The 27,360-nt window shown below is 34.7% G+C and overlaps 1 long non-coding RNA gene across 1 annotated transcript in view; it reads left to right on the top strand.

The window, feature by feature from the left end:
* LOC141518613 (uncharacterized) overlaps window positions 1-27,360 on the top strand; it is a 445,587-nt gene that overhangs the window by 131,410 nt on the left and 286,817 nt on the right. The window contains exon 2 of the long non-coding RNA XR_012477237.1: window positions 469-554. This is a non-coding gene — a long non-coding RNA (uncharacterized LOC141518613). The remainder of the gene's footprint in view (window positions 1-468; window positions 555-27,360) is intronic.

The following is a 27,360-nucleotide window of genomic DNA, read 5'->3' as shown; positions in this document are numbered from 1 at the left end:
TTCACCAATGAGCACACACCATGCTAGGTGGTCCTGTGCCAGTATTTCCTATGATGTACAATCAATTCTACAGTTCTTCAATGAGAACTTCAGGGTATCTCAGTATCACTTCTTCTGATCCCCTTGTGAGTTCAGCCCTGTGCAACTCCATCAAATAGTTTTTTTGGCAAATGTGTGTCTGGCATTCTAACAACATGTCCAGCCCATAATTGCATTCTCTCTAGTAATGTTAGAATGCTAGGCAGTTTAGCTCAAGAAAAGACCTCAGTGTCTAGTATCTTCTCTTGCCACATGATCATCAGAATCTTCCTAAAACAACTTAAATGGAAGCAATTCAGTTTCTTGACATGGTGCTGGTATACTGTCCAGGTTTCACAGCATATAGCAATGAGGTCAGCACAATGGCTCTGCAGACCTTGAGTTTCTTATTCAGTCTAATACCCCCTCTTTCCCACCCTTTTTTTTCAGAGTCTCCCAAATACTGAGCTGGCTCTGGCAATGCAAGTGTCAACTTCATTGTCAATGTGTACCTCCTTGGAAAGGATGCTGCCAAGGTAAGTGAACTTGTCCACAGTACTCAAATTGCTCTAATTGATGGTTGCACTTATGGATGGTGTGGTGCTGGCTGATGGAGCAGCCATGTTATAAAATGAATTCACTGAGGATTAACATCAAGTTCAGCTACTGCACTAATGGCAAATTCTTCAACTTGAAAGGGGTAGAAGCCAAGACCAAAGTGAAAAGAATGTTGGTGCATGTTCACAGATGACAGCATTCAATGCAGCCTCTCAAGCTGAGATGCAACAAAATATGGATTACTTCCTTGATGCCTGTTTTAATCTAACAATTAGCACCAAAAAATTCACAGTAGCAAAGAAGGTTCTAGCATAGTAAGGATACCAAGGATAATCCTCATAAAAAAACCAGTTTCCCATGAATGACAGAATATGAAGTGAGGGAAAGGCAGAGTTTTAGCAAGAAAACCTAGTCATGAAGCAGAGGTTTTATAATGCACAGTCCATGCAGGATAGGGATTTGGGAAATCTAAAACTAAACTGAATAAAGGTGCTAATTTGGAGATAGCAGAGAAAAATGATTTTCCCTTTGGCACAAACATCCTATAATCTGGGCAGAAGAAGTAGTATTTTGTCAATTACAGTGCAAGAGAGACATTGTAGATGGATGATATCATAGGGAATTTCAGCCCCAGGTTTCTAATGAATTGTTTGTTTTGAAGGTATATCTTCATGGTATTTCCAAACTGAAGCACAGACAATTAATTAGTGCACAGGTAAATCAAGTTCTGTGTAACAATGGTGGAAAATATTGTATGCTAAAAAGAGGATTATAGAAGGAAAATCAGAGCAAAGAGAGGCATTCTTCATGAGAAAGCAATGAGGTGCACAGAAAAAATAGGGTTCAAATTCTTATGCACAATATTGAGAAGGAAATGATTGTTCCCTTGTTAATCAAAGAACTTCTAGTTAAGAGGGTGACATGAAAAGTAAAAGAGGGACCCAAATCTCTCATGTAAAGTTATGAAAAGGACTTCAGATTATATGATGTTCAAGAAATGCAACAGAAAAAAAAATATTCTTTTAATTTCCTTTCCAAACCTCACATCAAGGCAGCTAAAAACTGAGAGATCTGGATGAAGGATCAACAGTAGGCTCAGATAAACAATTCTGAAATCAATTACAATACTCTGATCAGAAAACAGAGCAAAGTCAGAAACCTCCAGAATCTGTATCTACAATTCCTAGAGTATGCTCAAAACTTGCAGCATCCAGAAGGAGGATATATCCAGAGCACCTGAAAGCTTATAGAGCTCTGACTGAAGACCTTGAAAGTTTTTCAAAACTCAATGCCTCAAAATACTAGGCGAGGAACAAATTTATCACGAACAATCCAGGAAATCAGTGAGAGTATCAAAGAAAAGATAAACAATATTTCTGACAAAAAATTCCAAAACAAGTCTGAGGCAAGAGATATGAATAAACGAAAAGAAATAAATAAATACTATTGATCGAGAGATATCTAAAAGGTAAAAATGGAAGAGAATTATTACACAAATACAAAGGCAGTCTTACAAATGAAAAAGCAATAACTGAACTACAATGACTAAAATAATAATTGCATGAAATGAAATAATAAAGGAGGAATTTGAAATTAAAATAAGAGTTCTGAGAATAAGAATTGAAAACAGGATAAATAACTTGGAATAATAATAAGTGGTAATCCTTACCCAAGTAGTCAACTCCTTCAAATTTAGAATGGAAAAAATAGAACTCAAAGACTCCAGGAGATAATGATAAATATGAAGATAAAATCACGATTCAAAAATAGAGGAAAATTTATTTACAAATAAACAAAAATATTTGCATACAATAAATATAATGTAATTATATTTTACAAGTACATATATTTGTATACGACTTTTACTTACAAAAATCACCTAGGAAAAATATAGAAGATTCTAAGAATTTTCAGATTTTTAAAAAAGCAAAAACAAAGAAAAAGAATTATCAGATTCTCAGATCAGATTGTAGTGTTTTATCATGACCAATTTTTTTAAAAAATGGATTTTAAGCAATATTAAAAGAAAAGTCAATTCGCTTATTTGAGCATTAGAGCAAAGTAAAAAAAAATAATTCATAGAATATCTCCTGAAAAAACCTCTAAGAGAAATCATTTAGGAATGCCATGGGTAAAAGCTTCAAATTAAAGGAACAAAGATAATTAGTAGCCAGAAAGAAAGAGTTCAAGTACGAATGAACCACACTCAAGATCACTTAGGTTTTGGTAGTAACTACAAAAAAAGTGTATGTGTATGTTTGTGAGTGTGTGTGTGTGTGTGTGTGTGTGTGTGTACACATGACTTTATGTCTATATATGTATTTATATGTAAGTAGCAAGAGAATGTATAAGAGCTACAGATCTGAGGTTGAGCCTAATAAAGACACAAGGGGAAGAAAGGAAGAAACAGATCTCTTCAAATATATTTAATTCCAGATGATTTTTTGCACATTTCATTATAAGTTAAAAACTCAAGGGTACAAATGATCTTAGAGGAACATACACTAAAAATGTAGACAGTAAAAACAAGCTGGAAAATGATATTGTGCAAATAGGGGTCACAGATATTGAAATAATAACAATTTTATTAGTTTATATATATATATACATATATGTAGACATTCACATATATAGAACAGCATAGCACTAAGTATCTGAAGGAAAATTTAATCAAATTACAGGTAAAAATAGAAATTAAAATTATCATATTGTGAGACTTCAATGTACTGCTTTCATAAGAAGAACAATCTAAGGAAAAGATAATGAAAACATTTAGGAATCTGAACTGAATTTTGGAAATGTTAGATTATATAGATTACTTGCTATTACTGGTGATTTCTCAGTTGTGGGTGTCACTTTTATGAACATTTGCCATAAAGTAGAGATAAAAACCTCATGATAAAAACAGAAGAGCAGAAATATTAAACACATCATTTACTAATCATAAAAAATGACAATTATTTTCCATAAGAAACACTTTGAAAAAGGAATTGAAAGCAGTGAAGGTGAAATCATTTAATACTAAAGAATGGTGTGTTAAACATTAAGTTTTAGACACAAGTAATTTTAGTAAAGTTAACAAGAATATTAGAAACAATAAATAGCATAGAATGTTTGAGTTGCAACATGAATAGTCCTTAAGACAAATTTTTATAGCTGTAAATTACAAAAGGAAGAAAGAACAAATCAATAGCTAGACTTTCTTCAGTTTCCTGACTGATCTTTTTTAGATAGGATTATTTATTCATGGAGTATGCCAAATGTATCTTACCTCACTCATATTTCTCTCCAAATTTGTTGTCCTTCTACACAAACATTTAGCATAGCTTAACACCCTTCACTCCACACATATTCTACTTCTCATATTTGGTTGTGAACTCCAAAAAGATAGACTATCTTTTTTCATAATTTATACCAATTTCTTATTTTTTCCAGCAAACAATTTATTTTTTAAAATTTGTCCAACATTTTGTTTTCTGCCAGGTCATGCAAAAACATTTTTTAACATTCATTTTTAAAACTTTGAGTTCTAAATTCTCTCCCTTCCTTACCCCCACCACTGAGAAGACAAACAATTCTATATAGGTTATACATATATGTGTTTGTGTGTGTCTGTGTGTGTGTGTGTGTGTGTGTGTGTGTAACTTTGCAAAACATTTTTGAAATAATTACATGTGGTTGTTTTTATTTTTATTTTAAAATTAATTAATTTTTCCAAGTACATGCAAAAATAGTTTTCAACAATCATTTTTTTGATAAGATTTTGAGTTTCACACACTTTCTTTTCTCTTCCCTTGAAAGAAAGCACTCTAATATAGGTTATATGTGTATAACTATGTTAAACATATCTCCACATTTATTATGTTGTGACAAAAAGAATCACATAAAAGAGAAAAAATGACACAAAAAAAGGGAAAAACCATAAAAATTGAAAAAATAAAAATTGAAAATAGTAAGCCTGGGTCTGCATTCAAACTTCATAGTTCCTTCTAAGGATGCGGGTGTGTTTTCCATCAAAAGTCCTTTAAAATTTTCTTTGATTAATGTATTGCTGAGATGAATAAGTCCATCCTAGTTGATCATCAAAAAAATGTTATTGTTAATATGTATAATATTCCTTTCTTTCTTTTCACTTCACACAGCAACACTTCTTGCTAGTCTTTCTACATTTTACTAAAGCTCCATTCTTCATGATTTCTAATAAAACAATAGTGCTCTATTAGTTTCATATACCATGATTTGTTCAGCCATTCTCCAGTTGATGGGTAGCCCCTCAATTTCTAATTCTTTGCACTCCAAAATAACTTCTATAAATATTTTGGTCCATGTGGGATTTTTAACTTCTTGTGATCTCTTTGGGAAACAGACATAATAGTGTTAGTTGGATCAAAGGACATGCACAGTTTTATTCCCCTTAGGGCATAGCTCCAAATTGCTCTCCAGAAAGGTTGGATCTATTCATAACTCCATCAATAATGAATGCATTAGTGTCCCAGTTTTCCCACATCTCCTCCAACATTGATAATTTTCCTTTTTCTGTCTTACTGGTCAATCTGATGGGTATGAGGTGATAACTCAGAGTTGTTGTAATTTGCATTTCTCTAATCAAAAATGACTCAGAGCATTTTATATGATTATAGCTTTAATTTCTTCATCTGAGAGCTGTCTCATAAGTCATGGTGTGAAAGAAAATATAGATCAAAAAAACCTTCAAGATGAATAAATTAAAAACATAGTATGCTTCAATCTATATTTAGACACTATCAGTGCTTTTCTCTGATAATGAATAGTATTTTTATCTAAATTCTTTGGTGTTGTTTTGGATGATTTTATTGCTAGAATAGTTAAATCATTCACAGCTGATTATATTACAGTGTTGCTGTTACTTTTTACACAGTACATTTCATTGTGAGCTCATATAAGTCTTTCTAGATTTTCTGAGAGCATCCTGCTCATTTCCCAAAGTATGGTAGTATTACTACATAAACACATACAACAACTTATTCAGATATTTCCCAGTTGATGGGCATCCCATTTTAATTCCCTCCCACAAGAAAAAAACTGTTATAAATATTTTAAACATAAAAGTTCTCTTTCTTTTTGTTTATCTAATTATATTGCTGGGTCAAAGGTATGTTTGGTTTTAGAGTCCAAATTGCTCTACAGAATTAGTTTACAACTCCACTAGTTATATATTATTGTCTCATTTTTCCCATATCCCCTTTAACATTTGTCATTTTCCCTTTCTGTCTGGTGAGGAAATTTAATAGGTTTGAGGTAGTAACTCATTATTGTATTTCTCCAATCAATAGCATTAGAGATTTTTTTCCTATAGTTATAATAGATTTTGTATCTATTTTTTAACAACTCCAAAATAGAAGTTATTTCCAAAGCTTTTGCTATTCTGTAAAATTATTTTTTTAATTTCTGTTTTAATTCTTTGATGTTTTCTTGCCAGTTAAATAAATTCTATTCATCTAATCTGTTCATCTGGCTCTTGATGTATATATGTCTTATGTAGAAAAAAGAATGCTACGCTACACCAGAGACAAACAATATTTGGACATTTGAATATATAAAAAAGAGCTAAGGTATTATTCCTAGTCCCAAAATTGTCATTTTGGGGGATCAGTCTATAATGGTAAAGATGATCTGATAGTTTTAACTATTAAACTATTTTTTAAACTATTAACTATTCTCCAAAGAGAAATTATACAACTAAGCATTCAACAAATACTTTTGTTAAAAGAATAAATCAGTTTTATATTTTTATGGTTTAAAAAAAAGACTAGGCTATTAAGAAAAATGATCTTCAATCTTAAAGGACTTGCTCATTCCATCAGTGCAATACCCAGAGACAATTTTAGGATATCTGTGATGGAGAATACCATCTGTATCTAGCCAAAGAAATGTGTAGTTCAAACAAAGACTATTACCTTCAATTTAAAAGAAAAAGTTGTCTTACATTCAATTTTGATCAATGTATGGCATGTAAAGACTATCAGATTGCCTTCTATAGGGGGTAGGGGTAGGGAAGCAAAATTGGGGTAAAATGCTAAAATTCAATAAAAATTAAAAATAGCAATAATAATGAACAAGTTGTCTTGCGCACTATATAATTTTGCTATCCCTTAATATTTTATTTTTTTCACAAGGATATAATTTTCTCTAAACACATTCAATTTTGATTAATGCATAGCATGGGAATAATGTAGAAATTATCAGACTGCATTCTGTGGGGGAGTGGGGGAGGGAAGGGAGGATAGGGGAAAACTGTAAAATTCAAAATCTTACAAAAATGATAGTTAGAAACTACTATTGTATATAATTGGAAAAAATAAAATATTTATATAAAAAAGAAAAATGATCTTTTCTCCTTCCTTGCCCCACTCATGGACAGAAAAAAACTCTCTGAAGGGATTGGGAACTAGTGAAAGAAGGATCAAATGGTTTGGATGGACTTAGATAGCAATGCCCACATTCCATAGGTACTGTAAATATCGTGGATCTGCATTCAGGATCACACAGGACTTAGCAGCATCTACATTAAGGGCTCATAGGGCTCAGGATATAATATTCCAGAAGCCAAAAAGAGCTTGGAATACAACAGAGAATCAACTACCCAGATCCTCTTCCAGGGAAAAGATGGACTTTCAATGAACCAGGGGAATTTCAATTGTTCCTGTTGAAATCATCAGAGCTGAACAGAAAATTTGACGTTCAAATACAAGACTCAGGTGAAGCATAGAGAGTAGAGGAGAAGGATAAAATATGAGAGACTTAATGATGATGAACTGCATATATTCCTACATAGAAAAATGATACTGATAATATAAATAGGAAACCTCTCATTTAATAGAGAAGGTAGAAGGAGTGTATATAGATGAAGCACAGTCGAAGTGAATTTGAAGAGATAATACGTTGTAAAACTGGAATCAATGGCTAAAAGGGAAATGTACTGGGAGTAAAAGAAAGTAGAGATGGAATGGGCTAAGATATTTCATATAAAAGATATTTCATATAAAGATATATAGTTATTGCAATGAGCTATTGCAAAGATTATGGAAGGGGAAAGGGGAGGGGGAATGAGGGAACCTTCACTCTCATCAGAGGTGGCTAGGAGAAGAAACAGCATATATATTCAATGGGGTATAGACATCTAGAGTAAAAAGGAGAGAAGGGGGAAAGGGGGCAGGGGGGAGGGGGGATGCGGGTTATGGAGGAGAGTGTGGATCATCAGGGAGTGTGGTCAGATATAACACAGTTTCTTTTTTTACTTCTTGCAGTTGTCTAGGATTGGGTGGCCTGTCCAGGACCACAGGGCCGGGTGGTTACTGTGTCTCAGGGGTGGTATGGGGGCTTGGGGCTTCTTGGCCCAAGGGACAGTGACCTGTCTGCTGCACCACTCAGCTACCATACAGCACATTTTAGAAAATGGACAGAATGAAAGGAGAGAGAAAATATAGCATATGGTAGTGGGGAGCTATGGATGGAGGGAGTTGTGATCAGCAGCAGCAACAGTGGAAAAATATGGCAGTAACTTTTGTAATGGACTTATCATAAAGAATGTGATCCACGCAAGACAGCACTGGTGGTGTCAGAACATAGACTGAAGCAATTTTTTTCTTTTTCTATTACTTTATTGCTCATGAGGGTTTATATTTTTTGAGGGAGGGGGTATTGTGTTTACTCTTAAACAAGAATATTTTGGCAATGTATTAAAAACACTTGTACAAAAATTAAAAAATAATAAAAAATAAGTATTTTACTACTTCATACAATACACCAAATGAATCTTCTCTTCCTTTCCAACTATTCAAATTTAACCAGTCAGGCATATCTATGCAATAAATACAATGATCAATTATGACTTCAGAAGAATGAGAGAACTAGAAGTGCAAAACGAGATGTGCTTCAAACAATGCTAATGTGTTTAATTAGTTTTTTTGGCTATACTTATTTGTTACATGGAAGGGTTTTCCAGCTGAATTGTAGGAGTAGGAGTTAAAATTTAAAAAATAAAATAAGAAAATAGAGTATATTTTTTAATTTAAAAATATGAGTATCAAAACATATTTTACCAGCAGAAGGAAAATAGAAGGGGATCAGGATAGCAGAATATTGTTAATCATTCAGTTAGTCAGCAAGCATTTATTACATGTCTGGAACTAATACCTTAAATTGGAATCATTTTCAAAAAGTTATATATAGTGAGACTTTGAAGGAAATTATTATATTTCTAACATTTCTCAATATGGCTCACTCCCTTTTCTTTCCTGGAGATCAATTTTTTTTACAAAATAAAAAAAAAAAAACAAGGAGAGGGAAGTATTTCAGCAAAAACTTACAGGAAAAGGTGAGAATTATACCTTTTTAAAATTTTATCCAATAATTCAATAATTTGAATTTTCCCTTTATAGGCTTTGTGTTTTCTAATTATTCATTATTTCTCTTTCCTTTATAAAGTCCTACTGGTGGAATATTTCAGCAAATACTTACAGGGGAAGATGAGAATGGCACCTCTTTTTAATTTTATATTTTGAATCCAATAATCCAGTAGTTTAAATATCCTCTGCATAGGTTTTGTGTTTCATAATTACTAATTATTTCTTTTTCCTTTACAAAATCCTACTGTGATATTTTATCATACCTCTAACACGATGCTAGTAATCTAGGCAGATTCTATTTTGCTGAAAAGGGTAAGGATATGTTTACAGAGACTAAACCTAGCTAACTACAGAGAGATTTGTCAGGAGTAGGTTGACTACTTAATGATGATTTTTTAAAATCTTTTGTCCTTGTCAACATTGAAATACCAGGGTTCAAATAATAATAATAATAATAATAATAATAATAATAATAATAATAATAATGATGATGATGATGATGATGATGATGATGATGATGATAATGATAATGACCCTCAGTCTTTGTGGTTCCTATTCTGTGTCTGCTGAGAGAGTGGAAGAATGAACACTTAGAGGATGGGGGGAACTAAGAATCATGCAATTATCAAATTACAAATGAATTGTATTTTAAATGTTAGGTCTCTAAATGTGACTGCCTTGTCCAATGATCCATATGTCTGTTTTGTTTTTTTCTTTTGCAAGGCAATGGTGAAAAGTGACTTGCCCAAATAGTGTACAATTACAACAAACTAATCCTGAACTATTTAAATAAGTAGAGGGCAATCAAAAATGAAAACAACAGAAATGACAATGTCAAATATACTTATTTTATCTATAAATTTAACACAAATAAATTAAGTGCAGCATAAAAAGAGGGGGAGTCAAAATGTATATTACCAATTGTCTGACCTGTTTACCAAGCAAAGAGCAATGGATAGCAAAGACAATATCAACTTAGAATACAAAACCAATTGCAAAATCTTGTAAAGAAGGATGGATAATTATGAGCAATATTGTCTCATAAAACAGAAAGAGATGCAGTGGATGACAAAACCAGTTTAAAGAAAACTTGGAAAGATTGCCTACTAAGCAGAGCCATCTTAAGAGAATCTGTGGGAAAATGTATAAGGATAATAAATAGAAGAATATAGAAATATATATATCATTATATCAATTTTTCTAGCAAAAACAGCAATAAAACACATATAGACTCTTGCATTATAGTTTTGAAAATGTTTATTTAGAGATAGGAATAGTTTTGAAAAGCACAAAGTTGGAAAAATTTTTATATCAGATCAAATGTACATGGTAGAGATTTATGTTGACAGTGGGCAGCTAGATGGCATAATAGGTAGAGTGCCAGTTCTGAAATCAAGAGGATGTAAGTTCAAATCTGGCCTCTGCCACTTGTTGGCTATGAGACCTTGGGCAAGTCACTTAACCCTAATTATCTCACCTTCATGGCTATTTCCAGTCATCCTGATTCATAAGCTGGTCACTAAACACAGATGTCTCTGGAGAAGAAAGTGAGACATGCTTGTCATGGAATAAACTCACTGTTACCATGGACTTCTTTGAAAATAAAAAATAAATATTCTGACAGAGACATAATTGTGAACATATTAAATATTTTATTATTTTAATATTTTAAATATTAAAGGCCTAGAATTTTAAAAGTCCAGCAAAAGATATCAAGAGGGTGAGGAGATTAGAATTTAGTAATATCCTGCAAAAAGTAACATAAAAAAATAATAATTAAGAATAAACTAAAACTTCCTTTGTATTAGTATTACTATATCTCAGTTTTCCCTGTTTTCTTGTCTTGCTCCATTCAAGTGGAGATAATATATCTCTCTCAAACTTTTATCTCAGAATCATAAGGTTTAGAGTTATAAGGGACCATAGAAATTATTTGGTCTAATCTTCTCACTTTTCAGATGAGAAAATTGAAAAATAGAAATATGTGGTTTGCTCAAGGTCATATGAATGTTAAGTTAGACTGGCTTTGGGTTTGAAACCAAAGCATGGGAACTTGAAGTCAGAAGATCTGTACTAGAATATTTGCTTTCTATTCCACAACCTTATTCTTAATCTGCATAATATTATGTGTGCATCTGTATAATCTTGTCATTAAAATATGAGGTGAATAACTAGGTAAAATTTTATCTACATAACTGATATCTAACCCAGTGCTCCATATATTGATGCTGCTGTATTCACTGAATTGAATTAAATTACATTTTAGTGACATAATTCTTGCCTTCCTAGTTCATGCTTCAGTTTATTTCCCTCTAAAACAAGAGAATTCAATTCTATTTTCTTTGCTATGTGTCTCACAAAATTAAGATACTAAGCTTTGATCAGGGCCAACTTTGGGAGAAGATTGTTTAAAATCATGGTGAGTCCAGGTGACTCTCACCAGTTCTGCCTATTTAGAAAAGGATTCTAAGAGATATTCATTTGAGTATTAGGTAGACTGATTTTGTTAGAATCTAATTAATAAGATATAAAATGCTTTGCTTGGTTTAAAAAAATACAGCATCAAGTATTAGTCAGAGGTGGCAAAACTTGGAAAACAGTTTTATCTATCTAGTATTTCTTCTTCCAGTGCAAATTTGGAGACCTAGCTATATCACTTTGCTAGGGCTATATCTCAAAAAACCCAATAGAAGAGAAAAAGATCTTACAAAAACAAAAAAAAAATATTCAACTCTTCTATTTGTGACAGAAAAACCAAACCAAACCTGGAAACTAAAAAAGATTTCCTTAAATTTTGTAGTGATTAAATAAATTGTATGTGAATATTATGATACACTATTTATATAGTTAAATAAGGAAGGAGATAATTTCAAAAAGACATAGAAAGACATACCAAGTTACATAAATAAAATCAGAAAGACAATATTAAAATGCTATTATAAAAATGAAAATCTTTGAGAACTTTTAAAATCTTATGAAGAATGAAATTAAGAACTAAGAGAACAATTTAAGTCATAAAAAATAGCACTGCAAAAAACAGCTCTGGAAATTATAAAAATTAAAATAAGTACAATTAGTATTCAGGATTCCAAAGGACTGATGATGAAATATGACATTCACAAACTACCTACTCCAGCTCTTGGCTTCATTCATTTTCTCTGAATATCCAACATATCTAGAATGATTTCATCCTCAACTCTACCTATTGATTTTTTTGGTTTCTTTTAAGTTCCTATGAAAATCACATTTTTATATGTAGCTTTTTCCTAACCTCTCAATTCTAGGGGCATCTCCATAATGATATAAAACATTCTGTGTACCTGAGTTGATATTATTTTATTGGTTTCACTTAAATTTTGACATTGTTAGAAGCAACCTCTCAAAGATTAGAAGGATTATGTGACTTTCTGTAATGCAAAAAAGACTACATTAATAAAGCATAAAAATTGATAAAACATAAAAAACACATATATCAGGAGGTGGAACCAAAATTTTGACGAAAAGGTAGGGACTCAGTTGAGCTCTCTCAAATTGCCCTCCAAAAACTTTCAATAAAGTATCAATTTGCATTCTGGAGTGAGAAAATTCACAAAAGGATGAGGTAAAACAATTTTCAAGGTCAAGACAATTGAGAAGGTTGACAGGCTGAGAGTAGATCACAGGTCAATGCAGGCAGCACCCCTGAGAAGACAGCAGTAGGCCATGGGGGGGGGGGGGGCAGAACTGAAACAACAACCACAAATTCTGGAGCTCTCAATCCACAGACCATAAAAAGGTTGAATAATTGGTCAGAAAAAAAAAAAAAACTTACAGAGGTCCCTTTGTTGACACTGGTTGCCTTGCTTATATATGGATTCAGGTTTAGTCCTGGGTCAAAGTACAAGGGTGAACATTAGCACACCAGAAACTGTGAGCACAGGGACGTGAGGATCCTGGATATAGTTGTGGGGAAAAAAAGAGAGCTTATGGTTACTCATAGATCAGAGCACAGACCAGGAGAGTAATAAAAATGCCTCTCCTTAAATCATGTCACCTTGGAAAAACTGAAAACTTACATACCCCAAGAAGTATTTCTGAAAAGAGCTGAACAAAGCAAAACAAAACAAATAAACAAACAAAACACATTGAGGTTGGGACAGTGACCTCTCAACCCTAAGAGTCTAACTGTAACAAAGATTAAAGTTAAGAGATTGGCTGGGAAAATGAGCAAACAACATAAAAGAGTTTGAACATAGAAAATTACTGTGGTGAGAATGAAAATCAAAAATGTGGAAGAAAAAAAATCAAAATGGTTGTATGTGAAGTTTCAAAGAAAGGTGTGATCTAGTCCCAAGCCCACTTTCCTAAAAAAAAGTTCTAGAAGAACTCAAAAAGGATTTTGAAAATCAAATAAGAAAGATGGAAAAAAATGAGGAAAATGAGAGGAATGAAAAATCAAGAATCAACAGCTTTATGAAGGAAGCACATAAAAGTTTTAAAGAAAATAAAACCTTAAACGTAGAATAGACAAAATGCCAGAAGAGGCACAAAAATACACTGAAGAGAACTACTTTAAAAAAGTAGAGCTGGCCAAAGGGAAAAGGAGGGATTAACTTACTGAAGAAAACAATTTCTTAAAAATTTGAATTGAGTAAATAGAAGCTAATGATTGTATTTGATTTCAAGAAACAATAAAATAGTCAAAAGAATAAAAAAATAAAATAAAATGTTTTAATTATATCATTAGAATAGCAACTGACCTATAAAATAAGTTATGTAAAGATAAGAAATAATGGACTACTATAAATCTATTTCCAAAAAAATCCCCTAGACATCATTTTTCTTATTTTTTTGTTTTTTATTGGACAATGGGGTAAAATGATTTACTCAAGGTCTCATGGCTAGTAAGTATCAAATGCTTGAAGGCAGGGTTGAACTTAGGTTCTCTTGACTGCATGACTAGTGCTCTACTAAGTGAACTACTTAGCTGTACCCATAGTCACTGTCTTTCAAGAAATTATCAAGGAAAACAAATCTGATATCTTAGAATCAGAGGATACAGAACATATCTAAATAACACACTGATCAATGACCTCAAAGCTCTCTCAAAATGAAAATCCTTAGAAATATTATCACCAAATCTCAGAGCTCCCAAGGCAAGGAGAAAACTTTGAAAATAACCAGAAAGAAGCAATTCAAATTTTGTGAAGTCAAAGTCAAAATAACCAAAGATTTATCAGCTTATATATTAAAGGATCAGAGAATTTGGCAGATCATATCCCAGTGGGCAAAAAAAGTTAATATTACAACCAATAGTCATTTATCTAGAAAAACTGAGTAAAATCCTTTGGGGGGAAAGTGGATATTTAATGAAATTGAGAACTTTCAGTTATTCCTGATGAAAATACCACAAATGAAGAAAAAATTTTGCTGGCAAATACAAGACTTAAGAGAAGCATAAAAGGCTATATAATAAAAAGAAATCATAAAGGATTCAATAAAGATAAATTGCACTCCTAAATGGCAATATGATAATTATAACTCATAAGACCTTTTGCCTTATTATGACAGTTAGAAATCATATTCATCAACAGGGAATGAGTATGAGTTAAATATGAAGGAAGGATAACTAAAAAATAATTAGGCCTGAGAAAGAGGAATGAACTAGGAGAAGGGTAGAGGGAGGAATAAACTGGAGGAAATCTGGAGAAAATTATTTCACATGAAAGTAGCACAAAAGAGCTTTTATAAGTTGGGGAGAAGTGCTTGAATCTTATTCTCATTGGAATTAGCTCAAAGGAGCATTAACATGCTCACTCAGTTGGGGATGGAAATATATCTTATTCTTAAAGGAAAGTAGGGAGGGAATGAGATATGAAAAGGTGTAAGGTTGAAAGAAGGAACGACAAATTAAGGGAGAAAGTATTCAGAAGCAAAACACTTGATAGAGAGAAAGGAGAGAGAGAGAGAGAGAGAGAGAGAGAGAGAGAGAGAGAGAGAGAGAGAGAGAGAGAGAGAGGGAGAGAGAGAGAGAATAGGATAAACAGAGGAAAATAAGTTAAGGGAAAATACACAGCAACCATAAATGTGGGGGTAAAGTACAGTTAGTTTCTCTGATATCTACATTTCTCAAATATATAGAGAATTTAACCAAATTTAAAAGAATATTGGTCATTCCCCAATTGCTAAATAGTGAAAGAATATCAACAATGAGTTTTCCAATGAAGAAATCAAAGTTATCTATAATTACATAAAAATGGTCTAAATCACTATTTAAATTTTTTTTTGATTATACTTATATTTATTTTTCTAAGCACATTTACAGAAATTGTTTAAAAAACCAAACCCAAAAAACTAAGGTAAGCTTCTTGGTGACTTCTTGGATAAGATTTGAAATCCTCAGCATTAAAGTCTCTACAACCCAGTCTTATTTCCTATTTTTTTCTTTCACTTATTCTCTATTACAGTCAAAGAACCTGCTAGCTATTCCTCTTCATGACATTCCATCTCCTATCTTTGTAATTATTTTCATTTTTACTTTTCTTTAATTTATTTACACATTACCAAAATATTCTTGTTTAAGAGTAAACATAATACCCCCTTCCCCACAAAAATATAAAACCTCATGAGAAATAAAGTAAAAGAAAGAAAGAGAATGTATTTCAGTTTGTGATCTGATACCATCAGTTCTGTCTCCAGGTAGATCATTTTCTTTATCATAAGTACATCATGGAAGTTACTTCAATATTTTTCCACAGTTGCTGTTGCTGATTGTAATTCCCTCCATCCATTCATCCCCACTCCAACTATTATATTTTCTCACTCTTTTTACTCTGTCTCTCTTCAAAAATGTGCTGTGGGGCAGCCAAGTGGCACAGTGGACAGAACACTGGCCCTGGGGCCAAGAAGCCCCAAGCCCACAACCCACCGCAGAGACCCAGCATCCACCTGGCCCCATGGTCCCAGACAGACCAAGCAATTCCACTACCTTACAAAAAAGTAAAAAAGAAAATGTGTAATATCTGACTATCCTCTCTTATGATGTACCCTCTCCTCTATCACCAAGATCCCCCCTCACTTCCCCCATTCCCCCTTCTTTCCTTTTTGTTCTAGATGTCTATTGAGTGTCTATTGAGCCCATTGAGTGTCTATGATGTTTCCTCTCTGTGCAATTTCCAATGAGAATGAAGGTTCCCTCATTCCCCCTTGCCCTCGCCGCCTTCCATATCATTGCAAAAGCTACATGAAATATCTTCTATGTGAAATATCTTAGCCTATTCTACCTCTCCTTTCTCTCATTCCCAGTACATTTCTCTTTCACCCATTGACTCCATTTTTATAATATATTATATCTTCAAATTCAGCTCTCTCCTGTGCCTCATCTATAAAATCTCCTTCTCCCTGCTCCATTAAATGATGTTCATATGAGTATTATTAGTATCTTCTTTCCATGAAAGAATACATACATCCATGAAGGAATATGTCATCTTTAAGTCCCTCATAATTTACCCTTCTCATCCATGCTTTAAGTTTCACCTGAGTCCTGTACTTGGAGATCAAACTTTCTATTCAGGTTTGATCATTTCAACAGGAATATTTGAAATTTCCCTGTTTCACTGAAAATCAATCTTTTCCCCTGGAAGAGGATGTCCAGTTTTGCTGTGTAGTTGATTCTTGGTTGCATTCCAAGCTTTTTTGCCTTCCAGAACATAATATTCCAAGCCCTATGAGCCCTTAATGTAGATGCTGCTAAGTCCTGTGTGATCCTGACTGCAGCTACACAATATTTGAATTGTGTCCTTCTGGCTGCTTGTAATATGTTCTCTTTAACTTGGGATTTCTGGAACTTGGTTCTAATATTCCTGGAGGTTGCATTTTTGGGTATCTTTCCAGGAGACATTGGTGGATTCTATCAATTTTTATTTTACCCTCTGCTTCTAGGATAACAGGGCAATTTTCCTGTAGGAATTCTTTAAGAATGAGGTCAAGGCTCTTTTCCTGATCTTGAATTTCAAGTATCCCAATAATTTTTAAATTATCTTTCCTCAATCTGTTTTCCAGATCAGTTGTTTTTACAATGAGATATTTATACATTTTCTTCTAATTTTTCATTCTTTTGCTGTCGAATTATTGTGTCTTGATTTCTCACAAAGTCAGCTTCCTTTAGCTCCATTCTACATCTGAAGGATTTGTTTTCCTCAGAGAACTTTCTTATCTCCTTTTCCATCTGGCCAGTTCTGCTTTTTTAAAGCATTCTTCTCCTCAATAACTTTTTGAACTCTTTTATCCCTTTAACTTAAGCTGTGTTTTAACATGTTATTTTCTTCGGCATTTTTTGGATCTCCTTGACTAAGTTGCTGACTTCATTTTCTTGTTTTTCCTGTATCTCTCTCATTTCTTTTTCCAATTATTCTTCTATCTCCCTTACTTTATTTTCAAAATCTTTTTAGAGTTCTGCCATAGCCTGAGCCCACCTTCTATATTTCTTGGAGTCTTTAGATGCAGAAGTTTGGACTTTCTCATATTCAGATTGTGTCATTTGGTCTTCCATGGGACCCAAGTACTTGTCTATGGTCAGGTTCCTTTATTTTCTGTTTTCTCATTTCCCCAGCCTGTGCCTGGTTTTGGGGTACTTCCTGAGCCTTTGATTATTATTGGGACACCCCTTGCAAGGACCTCAATGTGTGAGGGTCTGACTGCTCTCCTGGTCTGTTGAATAACAAGGGCACCTCTCTGCCATTGGTATGTTGGGGGGGTCCCTACTCTATGGGGGATCTAGGCTGTGAACAGGTCTGAATGTGGTCAAAGCCCCAGAGTCCTGTTCCAGAGACAAAGGACAGACCTTAGCAGTCTCCCTCCACTCCCTTACCTTCCAGGGGCTGAGCATTTAGGGTGCAGCTGCCAGGAGGGTCCTCTTGCACGGCTCTACTGGTCTGCTTCCATTTCCTGGGATCTAGGCTGCTCTTAGTGCCAAGGCCATGGTGAGGGTCTGGGCTTCATGCTTGATCTGGCAGAGGTCTCCATGCTGATCTTCCAAGTTATGCCTGGTGCTCCCTGGGATGCAGGTCAGGAAATTGCTTCTGCTGCTGGAAGCAGTTGTTCCCAGTCTCTCTGGGGATGCTCTTGGAAGGCTGATGTTCCTTCCTTCTGGTACTGCCCCTCCAATCCCATGGAATAGTCTTCCCACTATTTTCCAAGTTGCCTTGGGCTAAAGAATTACCTCACTGGATCTTTCTGTGGGTTCTGTCTCTTGGTAATTTAGTTAGAGTCAAAATTTTAAGAATTTTGAAATATTTTGGAGAGCACTTAAGAAAGGCTCTTTTCCTGCCACCATCTTGGCTCCACCTCTAAATCACTATTGATAGAGAAATGCAAATTAAAACAAGTCTGAGGTATCACCTCACATCTTCACTTTGGCTAATATGTTTGAAAAAGAAAATGAAAAGCATCAAAAGGCCTATGGATAAACTGAGACACTAATTCACTGTTAGTGAAGTTGTAAACTGCTCCATCTATTCTGGAGAGCAATTTCGACCTATACACAAAGAGAAAATAAAACAAGGCATATCCTTTGACCTAGTAATACCTCTATTAGCACTGTATTCCAAAGAGATTTTAAAAAAGGAAAAGGACCTATATGTTTAAAAATATTTATAGCAGTTCTTTTACAGTAGCAAAGAAGTGGAAAGTGAAAAGATACCCTTCAACTTGGGAAAGGCTGAATAAGCTGTGTTTGTAATGGAATACTATAGTGCTATTGTGAAAAAAATAAGCAGGATTCTCTCAAAAAATCTAGAAACTCTTATGTGAACTAATGAGAAGTGAAAAAGAGCAAGACCAGGGGAAAATATATACAGCAACAGTAATATTGTCCGATAAGCACCTGTGAATGACTAAGCTACTCTCAGCTAAATAATGATCCAAGACAATTTCCAAGGATTAATGGTGAAAATTCTAACCAACTCCAGAGAAAGATCTTATGTAGTATGAATGCAAATTGAGGCATACTTTTTTAAACTTTATTTTTTTACTGATTTCTTTTACAACATGACTAAATATTGAAATGTGTTTTGCATACCTGCATGAGTATAACCAAATCAAATTATTTGCCTTCTTAATAAGGACGTAGAGAAGGAGAAAATTTATGCAATTAAATTTTTTTAGAAACATTACCAATCATATATATATGTATATATATATATATACATATATATATATATATATTTAAATATATCCTAAATATTTCTTAAAAGAAAATAAAAATAAAGGTGGAGCCAAGATGATGGAGTAAAGGCAGGGAGTAAAGTTGGAGTTATGAGCTTGCCTGTGCTCTTCCCCAAACTACTCCAATGACTTTCAATAGTAACTCTAAATAAATTCTAGAGTGGCAGAACACGCAAAAAGAATGAATGAAACAATTTTTCTAGCCCAAGAACACTTGGGAGATTCAGGGGAATGGAGCTGCTGCACTGGGTTGAGAGAGGAGTGCAAATCAGGAGCAGACCTCCAAAACCAACAAATCAGCAGTAACATCTGTTTCTGGAGCTCTTATACCATGAATGGTAAGGAGGTAAGAAAGAGATTACAGGGGGTCTTTTTTCTATCATTGAGGCAGGACTCTATTATTTTGTACATACTCATATCTGGATCACAGTCCCAGGAAGAAAAGAAACAATAGAACAACAGTTTACTGCCTAAGTAGAGGAGGGACTCTCCTTACAGTTCCAGGATAGAAAGGAGTCCTCATGGTCAGCCGCAGACCAGAGCACAGCCAGGGAGAGAAGTTATAACCTTTAACAAGACCTTGAAAAAATATTGAAAACTTGCAATTCTCTGGAAGTATCTGTGAAAATAGCTATAAATCCCTCAAAATTTTGGGACAGTATATTTTTCATCCTGGTAGCAGAGTTCTAGCTTAACAAAGATTTAAAATCATGTCAGAGGCTGGGTAAATGAGTAAACAAAAGAAGAAAAAAATATCCAATTATAGACAATTACTATAGTCATATGGAAGATCAAGAAACAAACTCACAAAAGGATAAAAACGTCAAAGATTCTACATCCAAAGCCTCCAAGAAAAATGTGAATTAGTACCAGGCCATGGAAGAACTTAAAAAGGATTTTGAAAATCAAGTGAGAGAAGCAGAAGAAAAATTGGGAAGAGAAATGAGAGTAATGAGGGAAAATCATGAAAATGAATCAGCAGCTTGCTGAAGCAGATACAAAAAAATACTGAAGAAAATAACACCTTAAAAACAAGACTGGACCAAGTAAAAAAAGAGCTCCCAAAAGCTAATGAGAAGAATGCCTTACGAAACAGAATTGGTCAAATGGAAAAGGATATATGGAAGCTCACTTAAGAAAATAATTCCTGGACTTCCGGCCAAGATGGCAGAGAGAAGACAGGCACAGTTCTAAAGTCTCCTGATCTCTTCCCCATCAATCACATGAAACAAACCTCTTAAAAGAAATCCAAACCAGGAAACCCAGAAAGAAAAGCCAGGAGATGAAAATCTACCTCAGGATTTGTCTCCTGCAGCAGCCTTGGATGAGTACCAGCTGGTGAGTCTGGGCTCCAAGGGAAGATCAGCCTGGGATCAGCCAGATTGACAGCTGAATTGGAACCAGGAGTCTGAGGGCCCAAGAGCCGGACCTGCTGGATCAGTGGTGGGGCTAGACGAAGGGGGCTTGGGTCCGCAGGGAAGCAGAGGCGCTGGTGTTGGTGCTGTCCCCCTGGAGCTTGGGGAAGGGGCTGCAGGGAGAGTTCTGGTGCAGGAGAGCTGCAGACATCATTCCAGGTCTGAGAAACTCTGAGCCCACACCTCCATTGCACTGAGACCTCCTCCCAAACAAATGCAAATTACTTCTGCCTCAGGCCCAGGTGTGTGAGCAAAAGAACCAGCCCAGCTGAGGAATCATCTCAGGCCAGGGTAAAGCCCACCATTGATTGAAGGCAAAAGAATTCAATAGCTCCAATTCCCTCCCTCAAGCAAAGGGAGAAGGCCTCCCAACCAAGGTCACAGACACCCTAGAGAGGGCAACCAGCACCTCCTACTGGCCAGCCAGAGAAACTGCACTCAGTAAAGACTTTAGAGATCCCAAGCCCAGGTGAACCAGCCCCACCTAACTCAAGGTCTTAGCATAATGAAGAAGGGTCAGTGGAAAGGTGGATCCATAGAATAATTCCTGGAAGGGAAAGACCCCAACCCAGAGAGACCTGGAACATCTGAGGAGAATACAATCTGGTCTCCAGCACAGAAAGACTTCCTTGAAGAAATAAGGAAGGAGTTTAAAAATCAACTGGAAAATTTGGGGGAGACAATTAATACCTTGCAACAAGAAAACAAAACCTTAGAAAGTCGAATTGGACAAACACAAAAGGAGAATAAATCTCTCAGATCATCAATTGGACAAATACAAAATGAGAATAATTCTCTCCGAGCCTCAAATGAGCAAATGCAAAAATAAATTAATTCTCTCAAACCTCATTTGGTCAAATGGAAAGCTCTTTCAAAAGTAGAATTTGCCAATTGGAAAAGGTTAATGAAGAAAACTCCTCCCCCCAAAAAAATAATGGAGTCTACAGAAACTAATGACTCCACGAGATAGCAAGAGTCACTTAAACAAAATCAAAAAATGGAAAAAATAGAAGCAAATGTGAATTACCCCATCAACAAAACCACTGACCTCAAGAATAGATCAAGGAGGGGAAACCTGAAAATTACAGTATTTCCTGAAAACATTGAAGAGAAAAAAAATCCTGGACTTAATATTACAGGATCTAGTGATGGAAAATTGCCCTGACATCATTGAATCAGAGGACAAAGTAGTTATTGAAAGAGTACATCGATCCCCACCAGAAAAGGATCCTAAAATGAAAACACCAAGGAACTTTGTGGCCAAACTCCAGAACTATCAGATAAAAGAGAAAATCCTGCAAGCAGCCAGAAAGAAACAATTTAAATATCAAGGAGCCACAGTAAGGATCACGCAGGACCTGGCTGCATCAACTTTAAGGGAACGAAGGGCCTGGAACAAGATATTTCGAAGAGCAACAGAGCTTGGAATGCAGCCAAGAATCTACTTTCCTGCAAAGATGAGCCTTCTCTTCCAGGGAAAAAGATGGACATTTAACAAAATGGAAGAATTCCAAAAATTTCTGATTAAAAGACCAGAGCTAAATAGAAAATTTGGATATCAAACAGGAGGTTCAAGAGACACAGGAAAAGGTAAAAAAAAGGGGGTAGCAGTAAAAAGAAAAAAAATGCAATCCAGCAAGATGAAACTGGCTATATCCCAGCATTGGGGGGGGCGGGGTAGAGACTATCATAAATCCTGAGAAATGTAACTCTAACAGAGAGAATATACCTAGCCAGAAATGATGGACATCCATGACCTATCCATGAGACTGATATTTAATGGGATGTAACTGGTTTTAACTCCACTGGAGAGAAAGACTCTAATAACTCTCAGGAATTTTGACTCTATTCAAAAGAATATACTGAACTAGAAGGGACAGACACTCAGAATTTTGTATGATTTAGATAGAATGATCTAAAAAAAATACACTACCTCCCTAAAAAGGGGGACAGGAAAGAGATGGGAGGAGGGAGGGGACTGAATGGGACAAATCTCATTACACTAAGAGGTACAAAAAACCTATGGTAATAGAGGGGAAGAAGGGAGTAGAGGAGAAACACCTGACTCTTCTTCTCATCAGACTTGGCTTAAAGTCAACCTAGACATACTCAGTTAACTTATAAAACATCTAACCTTTCAAGAAGTAAAAGGGGAAAAGGGGAGGGGGGGGGACAGAGAAAGGGAAGTGGAGTGGAGGAAATAAGGGGAAATAACAAAAGGAAGGGAAGGGAACAGGGAAAGGGGAAAGAATGGGAAAGGTGTGATACAGGAGGGCAAACACACTGAAGGGGGTGGTATTCAAAAACAAAATACTGGGGAATATGGATAAAGGGGGGGAAGGGGGAAAAATGCAAACAGAGGGAAGATAGCACAGAGGGCAATAAAGAATTAGTAATCATAACCTTGAATGTGAATGGGATGAACTCTCCCTTAAAACATAAGAAAATAGCAGAGTGGATTAAAAACCAGAATCCTACAATATGCTGCTTACAAGAAACTCATCTGAAGCAGAGAGATACATATAGAGTAAAGGTAAAAGGTTGGAGCAAAATATATTTTGCTTCAGCTGAAGTAAAAAAAAAAAGCAGCGGTAGTAATCCTTATCTCAGGCAAAGCAGCAGCAAAAATAGATAGCACTAAAAGAGATAAGGAAGGAAATTTTATCCTCCTAAAAGGTACTATAGACAGAAAAGTCATTTCAATGTTGAATATATATGCACCCAATGGACAGTACCCAGATTCTTAGAGGAGAAGCTGAAATAATTACAGGAAGACACAGACAGCAAAACTCTACTAGTAGGAGACCTCAACCTCCCGCTATCAGATCTAGATAAATGAAATCATAAAACAAACAAGAAAGAAATTAGGGAGGTAAATAGATTGTTAGAAAAATTAGATATGGTAGACTTATGGAGGAAACTGAATGGGGATAGGAAGGAATATACCTTTTTCTCTGCAGTATATGAAATTATATAAAAATTGACCATTTACTAGGACATAAAAACCTAATGATCAACTGAAGAAAGGCAGAAATAGTGAAAACATCTTTCTCAGATCACAATGCAATAAAAGTCACATGCAATACTGGGCCAAGGAGATATAGACCCAGAGAAAATTGGAAACTGAATAACCTCATCTTAAAAAATGAGTGGACCAAAAAACAAATTATACAAAGAATTAACCATTTTATCCTAGATAATGATAATAATGAAACAACATACCAAAACCTAGGGGATTCATTCAAAGCAACTCTCAGGGGATATATTATAGCTCTAAATGCTTATATGAATAAATTGGAGAAAGAGGAAATCAATGATCTAAACATGCAACTAAAAAAATTAGAGAAAGAACAAATCAAAAATCCCCAATCATATACCAAATTAGAAATTTTTAAAAGTAAAGAGAAAATAATAAAATTGAAAGCAAAAAAAACTTTTAAATTAATAAATGAAACCAAAAGTTGGTATTATGAAAAAACCAATAAAATTTATAAACCTTTGGTCAATTTGATTAAAAAAAAGAAAGAAGATAACCAAATTGCTGGTATTATAAATGAAAAAGTTGAACTCACCACCAATGAAGAGTAAATTAAAGTAATAATTCAAAATTATTTTGCCCAACTTTATGCCAATAAATTTGATAATCTAAGTGAAATGGATGAATAGTTACAAAAATATAAGTTGCCCAGGTTTAATGAAGAAGAGATTAAATACCTGAACAACCCTATCTCAGAAAAAGAAATTCAACAAGCCATTATTGAACTCCCTAAAAAAAATCTCCAGGGCCTGATGGATTCACAAGTGAATTCTGCCAAACATTTAAGGAACAATTGGTTCCAATCCTATATAAACACTTTGGAAAAATAGGGAAAGATGGAACTCTGCCTAACTCTTTCTATGAAACCAATATGGTACTGTTACCTAAACCAGGAAGAGTTAAAACAGAGAATGAAAATTATAGACCTATTTCCCTGATGAATATAGATGCAAAAATCCTTAATAAAATCTTAGCAAAATGACTACAATAAGTCATCACTAGGATAATACATTATGATCAAGTAGGATTTACTCCAGGACTGCAGGGTTGGTTCAATATTAGGAAAACTGTTAGTATACTCAATTATATCAATAACAAACCTATCAGAAATCATATGATCATATCAATAGATGCTGAAAAAGCTTTTGACAAAATACAGCATCCATTCCTATTAAAAACACTAGAGACTGTAGGAAAAAATGGAATGTTCCTTAAAATAATTAGCAGTATCTATCTGAAGCCATCAACAAGCATTATACTCAATGGGGAGAGGCTAGAGACATTCCCAATAAGATCAGGGGTTAAACAAGGGTGCCCATTATCACCACTACTATTCAATATTGTATTAGAAATGTTAGCATCAGCAATTAGAGAAGAAAAAGAAATTAAAGGAATTAGAATTGGGAAGGAAGAGACAAAACTCTCACTATTCACAGATGACATGATGGTCTACCTAGAGAATCCCAAGAAATCATCGAAAAAACTACTGGAAACAATTAGCAATTTTAGCAAAGTTGCAGGTTATAAAATAAACCCCCATAAATCCTCAACTTTCCTATATATGACTAGCAAGAAACAGACAGTATAAAATACTTAGGTGTCTATTTGCCAAGACAGACTCAGAATCTTTTTGAAAACAATTATAAAACACTTGTCACACAAATTACATCAGATTTAAATAACTGGGCAAATATCAACTGCTCATGGATAGGTAGAGCTAATATAATAAAAATGACAATTCTACCAAAACTAAACTATCTGTTTAGTGCCCTACCAATCAAAATTCCAAAAAATTACTTTAATGAGCTAGAAAAAATTGTAAGTAAATTCATATGGAGAAATAAAAAGTCAAGAATTGCCAGGAGCTTAATGAAAAAAAGAGCAAACGAAGGTGGCTTAGCACTACCAGATCTAAAATTATATTATGAAGCATCAGTCATCAAAACTGTTTGGTATTGGTTAAGAAATAGAGTGGTGCACCAGTGGAATAGACTAGGTGGAAAAGCAGGAGAAGATTATAGTAATCTGCTGTTTGATAAACCCAAAGAGTCAGGCCACCAGGATAAAAACTTCCTCTTTGATAAAAACTGCTGGGATAATTGAAAGTTAGTATGGAAGAAACTTAGAGTAGACCAACACCTCACACCCTTTACCAAGATAAGATCCAAATGGTTACAGGGCATGGACATAAAAAATACTATAAGCAAATTAGAAGATCAAGGACTAGTCTACCTGTCAGATCTATGGAAAGGGGAACAGTTTATGACTAAGAAGAGTTGGAGAACATTACTAAAAACCAATTAGATGATTTAGATTACATTAAATTAAAAAGGTTTTGCACTGATAAAACCAATGTAATCAAGAGCAAAAGAAAAGTAGTAAATTGGGAAACAATCTTTACAACTATTGATTCTGACAAAGGACTCATTTCTAAAATATACAGAGAACTGAGTCATATTTTTAAAACAAAAAGCCATTCCCCAATTGACAAATGGTCAAAGGATATGCAAAGGCAATTTACAGATGAGGAGACCAAAGCAATCCATAGCCATATAAAAAAATGCTCTAAATCCTTAATTATTAGGGAAATGCAAATTAAAGCTTCACTGAGGTACCACCTCATACCTCTCAGATTGGCCAGTATGACCAGGAAGGATAATGATCATTGTTGGAAGGGATGTGGGAAATCTGGGACACTATTTCACTGTTGGTGGAGCTGTGAACTCATCCAACCCCTCTGGAGAGCTATTTGGAACTATGCCCAAAGGGCAACAAAAATGTGCATACCCTTTGACCCAGCAATACCACTACTATGTCTATACCCTGAAGAGATGAGGAAAAAAGGGTAAAAACATTACTTGTACAAAAATATTTATAGCAGCCCTGTTGGAAATCCAGTAAATGTACTTCAGTTGGGGAATGGCTTAGCAAACTGTGGTATATGTATATCATGGAACACTATTGTTCTATTAGAAACCAGGGGGGGGTGGGATTTCAGGGAAAACTTGAGGGATTTGCATGAACTAATGCTGAGTGAGATGAGCAGAACCAGAAAAACACTGTACACCCTAACAGCAGCATGGGAATGAAGTTCAACCTTGAAGGACTTGCTCATTCCATCAGTGCAACAATTGGGAACAATTTTTGGCTGTCTGCAAAGGAGAGTACCATCTGTATCCAGATAAGGAGCTGTGGAGTTTGAACAAAATACAAGGACTATTCCCTTTAATTCGAAAAAAAACCCAGATGTCTTATGGTTTGATCTGGTTACGTCTGAGAATTCTGTTCTCTTTAAGGATATGATTTCTCTCTCATCACACCCAATTTGGATCAAGGTACAACATGGAAACAAAGTAAAGACTGAAGGAGTGCTATCTGTGGGGTGGGGGTGGGGGAGCGAAGCAAGATTGGGGGACAACTGTAAAACTCAAATGATATCTTTAAGAAAAATTAAAAAAAAAAGAAAATAATTCCTTAAATTACAGACTTCTTCTAAGGGAATCTGATGACTTTGTGAGAAATCATGAAACAAGACTTCCAGCCAAGATGATGGAGAGAATCCAGGCACTGTTTTTAGGTCTCCTGGCTTTTCCTCAGAACTAATATGAATCAACCTCTTAACAGAATTCAGATTCACAAAATTCAGAGAAGAACAGATAATATCTTCCAACTCAATTGTGTCTCAGGGAAACGTGGTTGAGCTGGGGTACTGGGGGGAAGAGAGCAGAGAGCCAGTGCAGTG

The sequence above is a fragment of the Macrotis lagotis genome, chromosome 1, assembly GCF_037893015.1.
Source record: "Macrotis lagotis isolate mMagLag1 chromosome 1, bilby.v1.9.chrom.fasta, whole genome shotgun sequence".
Lineage (NCBI taxonomy): Eukaryota > Metazoa > Chordata > Mammalia > Peramelemorphia > Peramelidae > Macrotis > Macrotis lagotis.
Note: the sequence above shows the minus strand (reverse complement) of the source record. Positions and strands in the feature narration are given on the sequence as shown.